The sequence below is a fragment of the Venturia canescens genome, chromosome 6 (assembly GCF_019457755.1).
Source record: "Venturia canescens isolate UGA chromosome 6, ASM1945775v1, whole genome shotgun sequence".
In the NCBI taxonomy this organism is placed as follows: domain Eukaryota; kingdom Metazoa; phylum Arthropoda; class Insecta; order Hymenoptera; family Ichneumonidae; genus Venturia; species Venturia canescens.
The window spans coordinates 10,676,068-10,694,445 of record NC_057426.1 but is presented as its reverse complement, the minus strand read 5'-3'; positions in this window follow the sequence as shown (position 1 = coordinate 10,694,445).

Below are 18,378 nucleotides of genomic sequence, written 5' to 3'. Positions count from 1 at the left end.
GTGATCGAGTTTCGTTGTAAAACTTATTATTTATTATTTAAACCTGAAAATCACATTAATGTGGTGCTTTATTACTATCTCATTTTTGTCTAAAATGTCAGATTATTTTGAACCGCTTAATTTTCACAAAGCTCGGGCTGGTCACACAGATTACCTTGAATAGAGGCTTTTTTCAAAGCGAGATTTCGAGGGCGAGGCAAAAGTATCAAACGGAAAAGTATATGGGAAAGAAAAGCTGACGACAAAGATAAATACAACTCACCATTTTTGCCGAGCTGGGGGTGAGTCTGGCGACACGAAGCTCTACTAATTTTAAGCACTCTCGAGGACCTCGGTTCCTATAAAGTCTGCAGATTTTATTTTTATTTCTGGCTCCTATATAGTCTACACGTTTTCTCTGTTTCCCCGAACAACCTCCCGGTAAACCTCTTCCCGGTGTGTGCATATATATATACATGGATCCATATGCATGAGAGAACGCTGCATACTCAACGGAGAATGCTCGAAAGAAACACATTTCCGTCGCTCTAAATACGGGACTCGCTTGCCTAGCCATTCTTACCCTGCCAGCTCGGAAATTCAACGATATCACAGAAAAAAATGGTACGACAAAAAAATATTCTCCCTCTTTCACTGTACTCTTAGTTATATTCCAGTGAAATTCTGTCTTCAGCAGATTTCGAATTAAAAATGCTACAGTGGAAAAAGTAGCTCAACAAGACCGGAACAATCGTCCTCGAAAGGATTCAACCGTTCTTCTGAACTGTGAAAAAATGGCACGGTGATAGGGTCGTGCTCCACGTTGACGAGTTTCCAGTTTCTCTTGGAACCCTCGCTATTTTTGACGGCTGTTTTTTCAAACCAGGGTCTGCAAAATTATTTGATTTTCGGCACGAATCCCATGCAAATCGTATGTATTCAATGTGGTATTGACAAAAATATATCTTTCCTGGCTTTCCTGTATAAAATGAAACGTAACAAAGCAACCATGCATTGAAAAATCATAACAAAGGTAGGTTATTGTTGAAAATGATATTCAAACTGGAACGTGATATCGAGGTTCGATCGAGACAAAAAAATCAGTGTAAAACTGCAGTTTTCTTTGTGGCATAAAAAACCATTGTGTCCCGAAATGAAAAACACAAAATTTTTTTTCGTCTTTGAAATATCATGCTGAAAAAATAAAAAACGATTTTTATTCTCGATTTTCTACAAATTTATGTTCAGTTTCGCATATCGATGAAAGAAGGGAATGAACAACTCGTTTTACGTACATGAGCAAGTGGCTAATTAATTGATTTCGAAGTCGTTTGAGGCGCGCATTGATCGTCATCGTGGTCGTTATCGTATAAAGAGCAGACACCCCCGAACCCGAAAACTTTTCGACCTACATTTTATTTTCGATTGAGCTCTTTGATTTTTTTTCTAAGCAAAAAAGTACCCTCATGAAGAAATGCGATGCGTCCGCGTTTCAATGGAAAAACTGGCTCTCTCATTTTCCCTGTGTACGTCACTCTTCTCAAGGTGTAAAACGTAAAAATAAAATAATATCGTTTGCCATATCAACACTTTCGTATAACGCTCATAAAAGGGGGATAAAATGGGACTGAGACAAGAAACACTACAGCAAAAAACGCTGTCGCATAACTGACGCTCATGCTTACGCAAAGCGCCTGCGAACCTGAAACCTTCTCCTCGTTTGTGCCTATTTAAAATTTACTGAGGATCACTTTGAAGGCGCTGTTTCCCCGACTCTTTGAGCTCTGCATACGCGTAAATGAATTTATGCTCACATATACGTATACTAAGAAAATGGGTCGATGAAGTTGTAACATTTGGATATTTATTTGTCGATTTTTCCGTAAATAAAATTTAAAGAAAGAAATAAATGATGGCGACTGACAATTTTTTATCAATTCGTATCTTCTTTTCAATATCAATTCCGCTTCACAAACAGTATCACCTCAATTCACATTTCATCATTCACGCACTCGCTTCTCACACTCTGTACACACATACTCGTACAAACGACGCAAAATTTTCGGGCTCAAGAGACAAAATTATAATGCGGAAAGAAACTTATCTTTCGGTCAGAGTCGATGAAACGTTGGCTCCTTCCACTCCGGGACTCGGAAGGACCTCGATGATATGAAAAAATGACGGATCTCGGAAGGATTCGTATCGGTGGATCGTCTAGGCTGGCCACACCCGACGTCTAATTTCTCTCAGATTTCGTCCTTCGTCAGACAATCCCAATTTTGATCTCTTCTTCCGATGACGGTTCCGGAGCGAAAGAGGACGAGCGCTTGTGAATTTTGATTTTCACGATGAGAGAGGAGCGCTGGCTTCCCCACTCTCATCTTGACGACGAAAACGGAATCAATACGGTCGATTTCGCAAACATCGATCGCGTACTCTTCGTACAAACGCCTCAAGGCGCGAATATGAATTTTTCACGTCTTACAAAGTTTAGAGCTCGAAGCCAAAAAGAGAATTGGGGCCGACTAACACAAGGAATTTATAAAACTGACAAAAAATTTGTTATTCGCTATCCAATAAAAACGATTGTGATTTCCAGATTTCCTTTCTATCGTTCATTGATAACTCTATCAATTATTACCTATGCACTTATTTTCGTTTTGTCTAGACATTATTTGTGGTAAAGATTCATTGAATCACGTTTCGAAATCCGAGAATTTAACTCCAATGTTTCAAAGTTCATGAAAAATGAAAGTGCAGACTGAGTGTCGTCGATATAGATAATCAGCAAAGTGGTGTTCGAACGGGGCGACAAATTACTAAAATTAGAAGCTCGATCTATTCACCGAATGTTGTTGCACACGTCGGGAAGAGGAGAAATATGAAAATAGGTGAAAAGATTGGAAAAAACATGAGCCAGCAGACAGGGAATCATTGAAAAGGTGGAAGAAATAGAAAAAGGTGGGTTTTCAAAGTCGTGCAGTGTGAAAAATGTCGTGACTTTATCAGGGAACAAGTGGGGAGAGAATCTCACACTCTCGACAAAGAGATTCATATATTTCAAGCGTTTGAATTTTACCCCACAAGCAGAGAGGGACAGGAAGGCGAAAGATAATGAAAAGGAGAACAGACGACGTGACATTTTGTTATATTTTCCGCGTTTCGACTAATTGTCAAATATGCAGTGATGCAAGTATACAAAAAATTATGTCTCATTTGAATATCAATGCTCGAGGTAGCAGGAGACAAAAAAACAGAGATAGCGACGAAAGTAGAGACGAGGGTACATGTACGCGTGGCGTATCGTGTAATTGATGCTGACATCGCACCTCGAGGGCACAAAGTTTCCAGCAGAATGTATACGGGGATGTGTCTCCGGGTCCGAAATAAAAACAAAAAATGGAGTAAAGGAGGAAGCAAAACGGGAGGTAGCAATTTTTTTCACTACTCAGATTCAACGTTATAATTAACTGTCACAGTAAAAAATGTCAAAAAAAATGAAATGTACGTAATTATAAGAGAAAATAATTAGACTACTCTGGACAATTGCTCATAGATGCAATCTTATTATCACAGCATTTTGTTCATTGTTTCATTTTACTGTCAAGGAAAATATGAGTTTCAAAAGATTCATTTGTTTTCGAATGCAATCAATAAATGATCCATCCAAAAAGGACATAATTGAAAATCGACTATTACATTTCAAATTAATGTTTTATTTATTACATTTTTGATAATAAATTATTATTTATATAATATATTTCAATAATAAAATTATTTACGTATTTACTCATTACGTTTATTACAATTTGTTACATTTCAAATTTAACTTCTTCAGTCTTGATTTCTCGATAGATTTTCCGTCAACGAATGACAGTTTTATTGAAACAATTAAAAAATACTTTGTTCATTACGAAAATTGAATTGCCAAAATGAAACACCACGCGATCCGATTTTTCAATTGTGATATGTTAATTTGAACATTTCAACGATTTATTTTGGATTCACAAGTAGCGATAATGAAAGTACGTTCAATAAAGATATGAAAATAGAATAATCGTGATGAAACGCGGAGAATAATAATGGTCAAACAATGTTACGATTCGCAGAGGAATGAGGACGATGTGACTGATTGAGCTGTTGTCAAGACTTTCATACTTGGAGCAGGAACTTTCATCTTCTCTCTAGTGTCCGGAACGCCAGAGAGCCACGGCAGATGACGAGACTCGAAAGGGAGAGAGAGAGAGAGAGAGAGAGGGGAGCAGAGAAAGAGTGAAGATCGTAAACGAGCGACTAATTTTCTCCTACGGGAACACTTCGAAGTAACGGCCAACTATATAAAGCCTCTCCTCCTCTCTCCGTAAACGATTATCAACGACACAGGTTGGCGAAGAATATTATTATCGTGAATTCAAATTAAGATCCTCGGTTAGCTTCGCTCTGCGAACTCAAACGTAAACGATATCTTTTGACCTTCTCTCTCGCTCATAAGAACAAATGAAATTGAGCAAAACTTGATCCGAGTATCAGAGAGGTTGAGAAAAGGTTGATTCTACATTCTGCTGGTGAATTGGCAAGCTAGCCTCACCAAATTTCGATGAAAGATGAACAAATCTTATGACAAAATTTACATTCGCCATTTCCCTAGACAATATTCTGAAAAAATATTGGACAATATTCTGGCAAAATATTATGAATGGAAACAAAAATTCTTCGCTTCAAAATACTAAAGCTCTGCATGAAAAATAACTCCGCGCCAAGCCCGCAGCGGTAGTGGAAATGCATTTTGCTCTAACTCGGCTGTTTTATCTTTCAAAGTAGAGCTAAACAATACTTTGAAAACATGAATATAATTCGATCCCGAAACGCTGCGCATTTCCAACGAAAGAAGTTTCTCATTAAATATACGGTGGAAGTTGAGATTCATTTTTCTAGACTGTGCGAGGTGTTTCGATTCTCGTGTCTGCACAAGAGCTTCAGAGAACGTTGAAAATAAATGACGAGAACAGCCTTAATTGAAAATTTATTAGCTCTCCTTTGATAAGGAAGGCGCAATCATCCGATGACAAAGTGTTGCATGTTTTAATTCGAACAGATCCCAACCATTTGCTTTTTCGAAAAACTTTGAAGAATTGCAGTTTTGAGACAAGACCGGTTGGCTTTTCTCCGAACGGAATTTTCCATCGAGTTCACACTTCAATAGAGGTCAATTTTGCTCAAACCACTGGGCTTCATGTTCCATGTTACTCGAAGAAGAATTTCCAATTAATATGTCAAATAAAAAACCGAGGAAAACAATTCCAGTTGAAATTCTTTTGGCTTGCTACAGAAAGGAATTCCTAAGTCCTTTCGCTGATGAAAAATCTTGAAAATTCTTCTGAGTGATCGAAATATTCTTGGTTCTCCCCTATCAAAACACTCTCGTAAAATTTAACTCGATTATTGCTTCACTTTCGGGTCGAAAAATATCGATTTCCCAAGAAAGAGCGCAATAATATAAATGCTCGATGAAAAAATCGATTAATTGAATTGTCTCCAAGAGGGAAGACGAAAAAAACCAATGGGAAGAAACACTCGCCTATGACGCTTTGCCGAATTGATAAAAAATGTAATGGCCACACGCGGATGCGTCGCATATAAACTTTTAATCAAACCCACCCGCGGAATGTGCATTGGCGAGTTCCGAAACGAGTTTTTAAAAAAGCTCGTGCTTGTGACATCGCTCGCTTTTAAACGTGATTTAGTGTCCTTTGTTTTTATATGTATATTATCCATCGTTACTTTTCGAGGCTCGTTTATCACCGACTATAGTTTCCTGCATTTTATCAAACATTTGTGAATGTTACGAAAAACAAAACGGCACGAAGACGAATCCGTGAACACGAACACACCGCTTTTGTGACGTTTCCTAAAATGGGGCACGATTTAAAATGAACTCAACACAGTTTCACTATTCACGGATCATTTGTATTTGTTTTTCCGCATGAATTATTCAAATGCGGTAAACAAGAAACCCAAATGAATCGAAGACTATGTTATAATCGACGTCTGCGAAGGATTTTCAGCCCTCATAAACTCCTTTCCGACAAAACAATTGTCCCAGATGGTTCAAAGAAATCTTGAGACGTTGCTTCTTCATGTGCATGAGGCTGGAAGCTCGATCTGTGAAATTCAGTCAATCCGGATTATCATCCCTACGGAACTCAAAGTTTGTGAGTCAAGATGAAAAAAACCGGGGCGATTACACGCTCATTCGCCGATAACAGTAGCTGCGAAAAACAACAGGGTGAAAAGAAGTGGAGAAAAAAGTCTCATGCGAGAAACCTTCCCTCTCGGAGCTGCGAGATTCTCCGGGAGAAGAGGGAGGAACAGGAGAACAAATAAGGGTCGACTTCTTATCTCTGGAGCCGGTATCCAAGCCTTCGTATTTCGTCATTCGACATTTTTCTATGTACGCAGAGCTAACACATAAGGTGAGTTTGTATCCGGAGACAAAAGCCTCAAACCGTTGAACTTATTTCCAACCACTAAATCAACCGATTTTCAGTTGCTCACAAGTTTCTTTACTTCTGCACGATTTTTCCGATCGGCATAACTTGGTTGTCTCAAACGCTCGGTTTTTCATCCCTCCACGAGTCCTTCTAATCATCTGTAGATGGCTCCCAAAATCTGGGTGTGAGTGATGCTTTCCATGATGCTGGACAATCGCATAACGAAGTAAAAATCTGATGGAGAAATGCACCGTGAATGAAGCCATCGATTGTTGAGAAAATTCGCAGCTCGAAAGAAACAATAGAATACGAAACTCTTCGATAGTGATGTAATATTTTATGATTTGATGTAGAAATATTTTCTACGAGAATAACTACTCATTTGAGATATTGAGCCTTGTGACAAGGACAATTATTTTTTTTAGTTGACCATTGAAATTTTACTCTTGTATAGAGTTTATTGAGAATCCAAACAAACGATAAAGATTGCCCGATGTACACGACGAGTAATACAATAAGAGTTAACACGACGACAGTCGGTGTTTGTACGAATATTTGTGAAGGCGTTTTACTCGAGTTTCATCCTTATTGCGTCCAATTCGGAACGACAAAGGAAAGGACAATGAGACAGACTTATTAAAGTACAAAATGCATGCTGTCAAATTCCAACATATTTCATGCATATCTCGCGTGATAATTATGCGTCGCAATCCTCTTAGATTGTTCCGAGTGGCTCCGAGCCTGGCCAGGTCTTCTTGATGCGATGGAGATGTTGGAGAGTGACGGAATTACTTTTATTTTATTGTCGACGGAAAATTACTTCGGGTGCTAATTTTCATGGGCTGAATTAACTTTTGGTCCGGGCAGGACAGCGCTACTGGACTTCTAATCCTCCGTCTATCTCCTCAGAAATTTGGACACTCCTACTCGAATCTCGGTATCGAACGATGATATCGATATTTGTGACACCGATCTTTGCGGTGATCGAGTGTATATTCACGAAAATGGAATGACAATTATCGACCGAGGTAGTCGAGTTCCCAGAAAACAATCGTCATTTCCGGGATATTTGAACTTCGTTTTTCGTGAGAGCAAAGTCCCCAGCCGCAGCAACGGGAAATCAATTTTTTTCGTGATCTCTGTGTCTTTTTAGCACACAGAAAAAGCCATCCTCAGAACGTTGTTCAACCAATACATAAATTAATTTCAAAATAATTTGTCACACGCTAAGGGCAGTCTTTTCAAAACCTCCTCGGAATGCGGAGACACTTGGGAAACGAATTTGATACACGGGAAAGTGCTCAGCCAGCTCAGCAAATTTTTCCATTCCACTCGAATCTTTCGAGACCAGAAATTCCCACGATGGGGGTGAAAAAATATGTAAGCTCCGACGTACAATGTAAGGCAAAGATCGGGACGATTTTGTTGCCTAATCATATCTATACGATCGTGTTGAACGCAAAAAAGTGTGTGATTAATCGCTTTCGCGAGGCCTCCGCGCAACGACAATTTATATACTACCCTTTCCTCGCGAACTTATGAACTTTAGCAGGTGGTCCAAGGCCGAATTTATGACTCCCTTAATCCGCGGTTTTGCGCTCCCTGCCACATACGAGAGATATATAAATCATGTTAGCATGTGTACCAAAGTGTGAGGGAACTAGTCCACACAAATCGCTAACAAAATCTCAATGGAATATTTACCTCCGATGATCGATAGTCCTACTGCTCTTATTTGTTTGCACGTCAATATATTCTCCGTGTATAATGGAATTAACATTGCTATTATTAATACCCGACCATACCGCTGAGTCTACTGACTAATTATGTTTTGCAGTAAATGATTGATTACCTAAATCTACTTTCCGGGACCATGTACGATCGAAAGACGAAACAGAGTTACTTGCAAAATTTTTCTTAAAAATTCGAGTGTCTTCGTGAAGGATTGTGCAAAGTCGACTGCGAGAATCGAAGCGTCAAATTTTTAAACAAATCACATTGATAAAAGAATTCTTATTGCAATAAAGAATAAAAAATTATTATTGTGATGAAGAATATAAGAAAACAATAATAAAGAAAAATGGTGCAAAAACGTGTAACGAGCCGTTTAGCAGATGCTACCTTTTGAAATATAAGAATTTCACAACTCGCAACCTTGCTGTGGACACCCGAGTCAATTACGTTGCCAAATTGAGAGCTGTGAGGGAACCCCGGAACACATGAAAGAGCCAACGAGGGAGATCCCACCAATTATTAAGATAAGCAATATATTCTCTTTGTTCTTTTTTCTTTTGTCATCTATGCATTTGTAAGACGCGGCCATAAAAACAGTTTTGAGTATATGAGTGAGTGCATGAGTGCGAGATTAGTGTGAAAATGAAGAAGATAAGTTTGAGTGAATAATGCCCTGTAAAGAATCTCGATATGACGAATTTGCGTGTGAAATGAAATTCCAAATTCACGAAGCGAACGAAATAAATTAATAAATTGTTACAAACGAGTTTACGAAAAAAAAAACGTTGCGGACTCTCTTGTACAGATATTTACAGATTTTTATTGCCTAATGTTCTAAAAATATGAAAAAATGTTCTCTTTTACAGAACATTTTATTCAATTGCTCAAATCTTTGTTTGAAGTATGTGCTCTAATTATTGATGAAATTAACGTTTGTTTTCGACAGAAAAAGCAGAAAAAGCTTTTGTGCGAAGACTGTGCTCAGAGTTGGTACGTAATTGATGCAAGATCGATTTTTCCAGCTCGTTGGACACGTAATGAAGCTTCAAACTCATCATGATTCCAATAAGAATAATCGGTATAACGCGGTAAATTCAATTTTGTGGACTATTCCGCAATGGAAAACGATTTCTTGACAGGAAACCACTAATCTTTGCATCTCTGGCATTTTTCCTGATCGTTCGCCCGTTTCGTGGACGAGAGAGACGAAAAGAAGAAGAAAAATGAGGAATTCATAAATTTCGTTCTCTTGCCACCTCAATGTTCGCTACCCTCGAGTATTCCCTGAGCTTTCTTCCTCCGGACATGCATATTCTCTTTTTCTCTCTCCCTCGCATCCCTTAGCTTCCTTCGCGCTTCCGCGATCCGCAGTTTTCTCGGATCGTGAGGTTGTTAGAAGAAACTACGCTGGTATCTGACAAATGGAAGTGGTGAGGCAACGGTAGCAGCAGCAAAAGTGGCAGCTGGCCAGCCAAGTGGTACGGCCATATAATCCCGAAACCGAACGAGCGATTTCGAATTTCCAAAGATTTATAGTGACGCGTTGGGAAAAATGCAGTGAAAGGGCCGCAGCGGGAACAGCAGAAGGTTTGAGCCTCGAGCAGAGCATATCCAACGTGTCCTGCAACGATTGGATCGTGAACATAGCTCGAAGAAAATATATACATACATGCATGTAATACGCAGGCTATGAAACCGTGTACACAAAGTGCAATTCGTTGGAACGTGACTGGGGATTTGCCCGAGATTTTTTCGTTCTCCTGCAGGTGGTTTTTCTCACTTTCGCGATACGGGGGTAATTAACGTCTGTACGGAAAGCCATATAAGCGGTGGCAGAAAGCCTCGCACTGGTCGGAAAAAGAGTAATCAAATTAGGTGATATTTTTTATTTAGAAAAAGGTGAATGTATGAGGATAGAAATAAGATTTTATTACAAATTCGCCAGTGGTGTTTTAATTATTTTCTAAATGAGATACTCTCTTAGATAAACGGTATGCTCGAGGTTTTAAAATCTCCAGCTTAACCACTCCCAGTCTAATCCGTCTGAAAATGCATGGCGATGCAAAGTGGCAACGAGCGAAAGCGAAAACGGTGAAAGAGAAAGAAAGAAAGGCGACGTATTTTTGCTGGTTTCGTGTGATTTTCTCGGAGCACTCCTCCGGGGCAATTCACAATATATCATTGAGCGTGCGAAAAAAAGAAAGAGAAAATAAGAGACAGAGAAGGAAGAAGAGGATGAAGTAGAGACAGTCGGAGAAGGGGAACGAGGGAAACGGAAAAAAAAGTAAGAAAATGGGGGATTGAAAGTGACGAAGAAAGAAATAAAAAATGAGCGAAAGAAAGAGAGAGAATTCTCACCGGTGAGGAAGATGTTACCCATGTCGGATACACAGTTCACCCAAGATCTTTTTCTCGTATTTTCTTCTTGTTTCCCATTCCTCTCTCCCTCTCTTCCTTCACCTTTTTCTATCACTCACTCACTTCTTATTTTTACGCCTGAGCGAAAATCCTAAGGAATCTGGAGCACGTCGATAAAAGAGTAAAAGAATGCTCCGATGAATCAAGCTGCCGGAGGAGCATCGAAACCGAGACGTATACTCACCCATGGAGAATTTACTGGCGGAAAGCTCAAATTTAAGTGACATATTACCGATGCTTTCAACCAGCTTCACCAATACCTAAGAAGTACGCGGAAATACTGCGGACGAAGGTGACGAAAAGGCGAGTAAATTTGCTGGTTATTATTTCCATTCCTGCGTTTTATCATAGAACTTGTTGGCGTCACAAAGAAAATGAAGAAAATTAATTCTACCCTAAATATTATTTTCAAAAAATTCATTTTTTTATTGCATTTTTCGAAAGTATACATATTTAAAATTATCATACTAAAATTTTATAAAGATCTGAGCAGTCCAAGTGTACTTTTGAGCGTACCTGCCCTTGTTTAAACGCGTTTTTTTCAAAATTACGTTTTTGGACGACTCGTTGATAAAATCTCCGAAACTATTCAACCGCGATCCTTACCAAAATTTTACCACATGTTCTTTATGACTGTAGCGCATTTTGCTTTTAATTTTGTTTGTATTAAGTAATCAAAAATTTATTAATCATCATTCAATAGATTAAAAAAATATTTCTTTTAACTAGAAAAAAAGTGCGAGCCAAAAGAGACCGCGAAAACGTCAATAGTTCATTGCGGACAGTGAATTTCACGAAAAGTTGATACGATAAAATATTCAAAAAGCCAATAAATGAATACGAATCGAAGTAAATAATTAAATTGAATAAAATTGATAGGCAATTACGTGATAATGTGAATAATTGACAAATCACCAATTTCACGAATTCGAAATAAACGGATGTTGTCCAAATGAAATAGATCTACGAGAGGAAAAATATTTCACCACTAATTGTCTGATTGAACTGAATTTAATTCGATTTGATAACAATTTGACGTTGAAGAGCGAAAGCCTGATAAAGTTGTGCCCGAGGAACGTAATGGCATAAATCAGAAAAGTAAGCTGCTTCATTTTTGAAAATGGTCTGCATCCGATTCTACGACTGTTGTAATTATTCAGTGGACGTTACTATCGGACTTACTTATTTTATTTTATGGTTGGTGCATGCAACTGTAACCATACGGTACTGTATACGAATAAATTATGCGAGTCAAGTGTACGTTGCCGCATGTCGGAGATAAGAATGCAAGAGACGGTTCAAACGAGGACGATAGAGAGCTCTCATTACGGTTTACCCTTACGCGATTACAATCAACCAGCTCGCGCACGAGTTGCACCCCAGGACGGGTTAAGATGGATGGGGTAATCAAATGGCATTGATCGTATTAAGCACTAACTTACCATAATCCTGACGGATACGACGAGATTATTTATAAACTAAAAACTTATAATCAAGCTAAAGAAATTCTCGATAACGCCGTCGTCACCTTTTCTCCTGTCGACTAATATCGAACGGATTTTAAGCTGGTTCACGAACGTTCAATCACGTGATGGAATTCTACGTTTTCCTGCACCAGTGGTCACTCGTTAAACCATTTTTTTTTAACTTTCTTTTGAGCAATAGAATTTTGGGTTCTGAACTCGTGCGCGCATGTTGCTTGAAAACTTGTGCTTGCTGTATGGAAAAGGGTGGAAACTTCTGCACTATTTGGCAGTTGTTCCGGTACCCATTTTCAGGGTGGCTTCAAACGTTAAAAGTTTGGTCTCTGTAGCTCGTTGCTCAGATAATTTTATGGGAAATTCAGTAAACTCAATAATGATAATAGAACACACGAAAGTTTTGAAGGGCTGGAAAAATGTTCATCTCTGCGAGGAGCTCATAAACTTTGCTAACCGGAAAAAAATTGTTTACCTCCACCATTATTATATTTTCCACAAATTAATGTATTAGTTGAGAGCAAAAAGAAACTTATGATTAGACATTTTAGTGTAATTCTACGTGAATAGTTTTGAGTACTGAGGCTTTCAGAGTCTGAGCTCACTTCTTATTCCTAAAACGAGGTGCCATCATTATTTTTATTTTGTCTGGTATGACTTTCTGCGCGACTCGAGGAAGACTCGAGGGTGCGATTTCTCACGGATGGCGTGAGAGTGACTGAAACAAAAAGGCGTGTTTTTTTTTGTCACGAACGAAAAAAGATGGCAGGAACAGAAGAAGAAAAACAGGAGCGCTCTTTTCTCTCGAGTTTCTCATCTCGAGGTGCACACGAAGGTCGAGGCCCAGAGGCTCGAAAGGAAGGTCTTAAGAAACTTGGATAATGATACGATGAAAGGGTATGTATGGCAAAAAAGGACGAGAGAGCTGCGTTAAAAATAAAACGAAAGTAAAGAAACCACGCAAATGACGGGAAAAAAAAAGACGGAGTGTTAGGAACACAAACAAAGAAGCAAAAGGTAGAAGAATTCATTCGTCCCTTGTAAACACGTAGCAGCTTTCACTTTGGCGAATGAATTGTTCTGACAGGTATAAAAGAAGATGGAAAACTAAAATGTGTTTGGCTAGAAACTTCGAAAGATCGAGATGGGCACTTTTAATTTTAAAATATTCAAAATTATTCCGAAAGATTTACTATAAGCAGCTACTCGCATTCACGTGATCATTTGATTAATTGTCAATTATCTTCGGAGTGAGCTTTACAGTACGGGAAACTTATTCCACTGGATAAAAATGGAAGGCAACCAAGATGTGTCCCTTTCGATGAAAAACATAGGACGTCGAATATTTTTTGCAATTTCTTATATCCTCACAAATTCAATCACAATAAATATCGCTAAGAATAATTAATTCTTACCAATATTTATAAATTTATACATTAATTAAATCGATTATCAAACAACGTTTAGTCCGGGAACGTTGCTCCTGAGTTTTAGCACAGAAGTGCATGCATGGGCACCCAGAGATATGAAATTCACGAAATAGTGGGTAAGAGAAAAGGGTGAGGGTGGACCGCGACCGAGGACGAACTAAATTGCGTGGAATAATCACGAGCGATCCGTCATCATCAGGGTGACCCAACAGCAAGCTACTAACGTTCTCATTTCTCTTTCTCCTTCTCTCCCCTTTCACGTCCCCTTCCGCCCCGCCCTCTCGCTAACCATATAGTCTCACACAAGCTTTCATGAGGCTCCTGCCCTTCCTGCCCATGCGCCTCCGAATTAGCCGGGTACTCCGTGCTCTTATCTGTGCGTGGAGAACCTCAGATAAGGAACTTCGTGAAGACCCATCCCTTTGGCGAAACCCTCGTGTCACTGCGTCAATCTATAAACCTCAATCGATTTTCCGATTGTCCGAAGAAAAAATTGATGCGAATTATGGCATCGAGGCAGTAATTTTGTTTAAGAACATCACGAATTATCTCATTTCGAATATTTTTGACAAAAAATGAAGAGAAAATCATGCATCGAAAATTCGGTAACCAGCATTATTGTGGTCCTTTTAACTGATCTAGAACAACTCCCATTTTTTCGTTCAATGCCACGTGCCTGCCAGAACGGTTTTGAAACAATTCATCCGCGGATCAAATGAGAAAATACTTGTCGTCACTTTTTCAAGAGAATTTATACCAACGGCGAGTTCAGGCCCATAGTTGAGACCGAAAATTCAATCTGCTTGTACATGTCTCTATGTGCACGTATACTTGAAGGGGTCTGCTATGTATCGTCCATTAGGCGTACCCAGGGCTTGTATTAGGAGTTTGCAATTCCGGTCACGAGCTCAGCTCACGTGTACGACTCGATTGAAGGCTCGAACTGGCGATCCTCAGCCGTGCTGGTATCCCATACTAGAAACTTGAGCCTCACCTTCCCCTGCAAACCTTAACTCTGTACTTACTCCGCTTACGTCGATGAAGATACTCATCGTGAGCTCCATATGACCCCATACAGAGATAGAGAGAAACGAGGAGCGATTGGACGAGATAAGGGAAACTATTCTGATCCATGAATGATGAATTTTCAATAGCACTCACCGAAAGTGCGATCTAAGCTTCGAAAGTACTGATCGAATTTAAGTCGATTGACTCAATCGCTGTATCGTTTTGAAAAGATTCAAATGGAGATGAATTTACGGAGCATTTTTTATAAAAGATCTTTCCCAAGCAATTTTGGTATCATGATTACGGAATATTGCTTGGAAAATTCTGACCGTTTAATTGGCTGCAGAAAAATCCGGGAACTCTCAATCGGCAAGTGCTTTTGCAAAAGTTGCCAGAAAGTTTCAATCATTCCGACAGAATTCCCATGCAGAACTGGGAAGAGATTCATAACTTTTTCAGTTCAACGCAATCAACGATTTTAACGTTTGAAATTTTCTGTACATTCGCAACAAATTTTGACATCAGCTCTCTCAACTCTTTCCAATCAAACCAACAGAAAAAGTAAACAGTCAAAGTTAAACTTTCATAATCGTGGCTTGAAATGACGAGCATCTTGCTTCGCTGAGCCTGAACTTCTGATATGCTGATATATGCGGAAGCGATGCGTCGTTTTCGATGGCTTACTCTAGTGCCAATAAATATTTTCAAGCTGCTATCTCTTTCCGAGCATGGAAAAGAGTTGCCGCGTATAGGGGAGACCATGACAAAACGGGATACCCAAGGAAACATCGTAATTTTTAGTAGCTTGAGAAGCCTCATCCATTTCTTACTCTCAAACACAAAGAAACTTACTAAAATTCTCAAAATTTTCGATGCAGAACAAATTCTTGGGGCATAATGGGGTGCCCCTCAAAAAATGGTGAAACTTATTTTTTTTACTACAATTTAAATTCAAAGCACCTCGACTGTTTCTTAAAAAAAAAAAGTAAGAAGAAATTTCTTTAACATTGCTTCTTTTATCCAATTTTCATCCTTTTTGAAATACCTTGTTTTTCTCTCTTTTCGAAATTTGCTTTTTTTCAATTTTGAAAGCATTCCTTTTTTTGAAGAATATACCGAATTGCTAAAATGAAAAAAAAAATAAATAAATAAATTTCCGCAATTTTTCAAGTACCCCGTTTGCCTTGGTCTGCCCTGTATAATTGTAGGTACCAGAGAGAAGGCGTTCGGTTGGAGGATTAGAAAAATAGTGGAACAGTGGCAATTTATGTAGAGGAAGTGTCCTGTGTTTATATGGATATATGTAAAAATATAGTTATACTGACGGGACGGATAAGGTTTCCAGAAAAGAGAGAACAAGAGGACAAAGCCTCTGAGGAAAAAGGCGCCACAGTAACGGTACCGACATTGTGTGACTGAGGTTCGTACCTCGGGGATATTTCTTGAGCTTGCGGTTTGCTCGAGCAGATTCAAGAGAGAAAGGAAACTGAAAAGAGCATAAAAAAGAACAGGGTAGAATCTTGAAAATTGCAAAGATGAAAAGAATCGACGACAACTGGGAGGAGACTGAGTGAAAGAAAAAGAATCTTAATTGTTTATTGAATAATGTATTCTCAAAAGAAAAATAATGTTTCGTTTAATTGGCTACGATGAAAGACAATCAAAACTCACAAAATGAAAGTAAACATATTTTGTGTTGACTGTTAACGAACGTTGGACAATTCATTAATACAAACTTTGTTTTAATCGTATTTTTCTCTCGACGTCGCAGAACGAATCCCCCTTTCTTCGTAAATTATGGAGACCTGCCCGTCGCAGGGCAACCGTAGCTAAGAAATGAAAGTAACATTTTTTCTCTCCGAGAATAACGAAATGATTTTTTTTTAATATTCTAAAAGCATAATTACACTGAATGTTTAAAAAAAAATCACGACACGACAATTCATTAATACAAACTTTGTTTTAATCGTATTTTTCTCTCGACGTCGCAGAACGAATCCTCCTTTCTTCGTAAATTATGGAGACCTGCCCGTCGCAGGGTAACCGAAGCTAAGAAATGAAAGTAACATTTTTCTCTCCAAGAATAATGAAATGATTGTTTTTGAATATTCTAAAAGCATAATTGCATTGAATGTTTAAAAAAAAAATCACGACACGATTGTCAACATTAGCTACACAATTCGTGAATATTTCTAGCGATTCCTCATGCTAAACAGTTTTCAGCGAGACAAAATCTTTGGATGGGTGACCGCTTTGTTGTGCACGAGCTCGCACATCGATCGCTAAGCGCGGGCCAGTTTTGCTGGGTTTTTCATAGTGGTTAACCAACTGGAACTCAGTATAAATACAGCCTCCCGTATCGACCGGAGATTCCATAGTGTCCTCGGGCCCTCGTATACAAATGCGATTTAGGCGATGCTTCATGAAAGAGTGGCGCAGTGAGGCAACGCTCTTGGAGAGTTTTCATTCAGGAGAACATGGAAGTTGAGGAACGGAGTCGGAGTGACGTCGAGCTCTCGTGAAAATCTGAAGCTCATTTTTTATTCAGGAAAAATGAACTTTCGAGATGAATGAATAGAAATTGGTACGGCGATGCATAGTTTTAAAAAATCCAACGTACGTAAGGTGAACGAATATATTTAATGTTTTATCAACGAAAGTCTGTAAATATGAGACTGGAAAATTGGTACGTTGATGCATAAAATTCGGTTGAATTGAGATTCATCTCTGTATACGCGGGGACGATTCGGGATACATGGAACGGACGAAATAAACCCCGTGATGTCGTGGATACAAAGTTTTACGGTTCAGGAAATACGTGAGATGACATTCTCGATTTTCTCACGTTCATCTCGAAATGTCATGTGAACGAAATTTCAGATTTTCCCATATCACATGGCACTTTGCGAAACTCGCAGATTCGATATCCAATGGTAGTACACATTTGAAAGGACCTTAAATGAAATTGAAATAATATTAACCCAACAGCAATGAATTATCGAGCGAATATTTTTCGTTGGTTTACGAAACCATCAGAAAAACTGTGTATTTTCAATATTTTGCTATTTTAATCTGTTTTTATCGTCTAACAAATATCATTTTAGATAGAAATTGTTCCGGATGTGAAATGCAGCGAAGTAAATGGAATGGCAGCACAACACGAAATGTCACTCCGGGCGACAGACCGTAAAGCCCTGATAGGATATCGTTCGTACGCCCGCAAAAAATTCACCTCTGAATAGAATGTAGCTTGGATTACACTTCATACACAAATAATATTTTATAAATATGTGTACATATATTTGCACAGATCTGCATATCCGTTCACGCTTCTTCTCGATATTTTAGCCTTCGTTCAAGACCTCAAACGTTCGAAGTATCCAATACCTGTATTCGCAACTTCAACGATGCAAATTATCGAGGAAAATCGACAGAGAAATTCGACGAGGAGTGTACTAGAAAACCGACACGACAGCTAGCTTCTTATCGTCTTGTCAAATTCGCACGATAGTTTTTCGCTTCAGTCGTGACACCTGAAAGTTTTTTGTGCTCTTTTTTCGTCTCTGCTCCCCATTACTTTGATGGTTACTCTCTTTTGTTGACTGCGTCCCGCTGCGCAAGCTCTGTAGCTTAATTCCGAAAAAAAGTGAGTCACACCCTTCCGGAAAATTCAAATTTTAATGACTTTTGCTAAAGACGCTAATAAAAAACGTGGTGCTCCAAATCTTGGGTCTCCTACTACTTTCACTTCTTTGGAATAACATTTATTTTGTTAGTTGAGTCGATGTGGTAATTTCTCTCTGTACCGATAAGTATCACGATCCCACGTCTAAGGTCCTC